Source organism: Leptonotus elevatus, chromosome 22 (assembly GCF_054856555.1).
Source record: "Leptonotus elevatus isolate MCC_2025b chromosome 22, RoL_Lele_1.0, whole genome shotgun sequence".
NCBI classification, from domain to species: domain Eukaryota; kingdom Metazoa; phylum Chordata; class Actinopteri; order Syngnathiformes; family Syngnathidae; genus Leptonotus; species Leptonotus elevatus.
The window spans coordinates 8,708,710-8,710,425 of record NC_141260.1 but is presented as its reverse complement, the minus strand read 5'-3'; the positions used below and the strand labels follow the sequence as shown (position 1 = coordinate 8,710,425).

The window sequence follows — 1,716 nt, the reverse complement described above, 5'->3', positions numbered from 1 at the left end:
ATGTGCTGGAGAAGTTCGTTTGAGATGAATAGTTGCAGGAAGTCAGCTGGCAGGGTTGAATTTAGCTCTGCTGCGGCACCCCTTGGTCCTGGAGTTTCAGTAAACAGGAATGTGTTTGGCTGCCAGCCTGTTTCATGCCAGCCAGAACTTTTGGGATCTGCAAATATACATTTCAATATCATATAATATTTATTTTAGATCAGTGTGAAGCAATATATATATATGTTTACCTTTTTTCTTGGATCCACTGGTTGAAATTATAGAAGACATTTACCATCAAATATTTTACTCGTGCTGAGTTGGAGAATCATTTTTTTTTTTACCTTTATTCTGCTCACTGTGAGACGCGTCACCTTGAGCCCGACGAGCTGCAGCTGAAAGAAATATATACAATTACAATCATATCGAAAGACCGTTTTCTTTTGTTGTTGCAGTGTATTGAAAACACGTTTTTTATACCTCTCTTTGTCGTGGAAACTGTAGGTTGTCGCTGTGAGCACGATCTATGAATTATACATTCACGTTACACGAGGTGCTAGCAGCGTGCAGGAAAAGTATCTCATAGCAAGTTTGCGCTTACCTTCACAGTCTTCTGCGGATGAAATGCTGTCCGAATCACTTTCTCGAAGATCCGACTGTACCCACTCCTCCGAAGAATAGCCATCCGACTCGGGGTACTCTTCGTCGTCCGAATCAACGTCCGCGTTTGCAGAAGTACTTGGACGTGCACCACGTTTTCCGGCGTTAGCATCGCTAACCGGCGTCGCTTTAAGACGTGGCCGAAGACGTCGCGTCAAAGCCGCAACTTCGGCATCAACCTCGTTGTCGCCATCATCATCATCGCCACCAACATTCAATTTAGCACTGGTTTCTTTTTGAAAATACCGATCAAGCGTGAGCTGCTTTCCACCGGTCGTCATTTTTGCTTTCTCTTCCTCCATGCTTTTTGCTTTCTCCATTATCCTCTCCACTCCACTCTAGCTCCGCCTCACCTTTTATACCGACGCCCACGGTGGGCGGCACACCCAAAGTGCAAGGAGAGTCATCGCTGCCATCTAGAGGCCAAAACGAGTCATTAAACTTACTTGATCTGCTTGATATTTTCAGCACAGCTGCCCAAGGCTTCCCTCCACCCGTTTCAAAAAAAACCAAAAAAACATAGGGGACGTCTTTTAACGTCCTCGGCGCCCATCCCTAGGTTTATGCTAAACGTTTTATAACGTTTATGGCGGTCAAAGAGTTAAAAGCAGTCTGTGTATTCAAGACACTCATTAGTAATGTAAAAAAAATCCTTTATTTAAAATGGACTACCAACATGTTTCAACACAAGATTGTCTTCACCAGGGCATAGTTTGACAAATATAGAGTGTATGACTGAGCGATATTTGTGCATTGCTTTATTCATGTCAAACTAATTCTGAATTTAATTGTGATGAAGTCTGTTTTCTACAAGATTTCAAAATTTTTACTAATGTCAAAAATAAACTCACTAACATTGATCACAAATTTGTGAGGTGCCTAGCCCGGACACAGATATTTCACATGGTTTCTTTTAAGTTACATAGACCAGATGTAAATAATAACTAAGACGGTTATATTTAATAACTAATGTTTTGTTTTAGACTTCATGTCTATCTAAACAGTGTATGTCATTGTTTTGTCAAAAACATATTTCTATATACTTCCTTTATACTATAATCTAATCTGGTACAATCT

The 1,716-nt window shown here is 40.7% G+C and overlaps 1 long non-coding RNA gene across 1 annotated transcript; it reads right to left on the bottom strand.

Annotated features, from left to right (window-relative positions):
- Positions 1–323: 323 nt before the first annotated feature.
- On the bottom strand, positions 324–982 carry LOC147155482 (uncharacterized). The gene is made up of 3 exons (XR_015092355.1): positions 581–982; positions 460–503; positions 324–374 (listed from the first exon to the last, which is right to left on the bottom strand). It is a non-coding gene; the product is annotated as an uncharacterized LOC147155482 (long non-coding RNA).
- Positions 983–1,716: the final 734 nt, after the last annotated feature.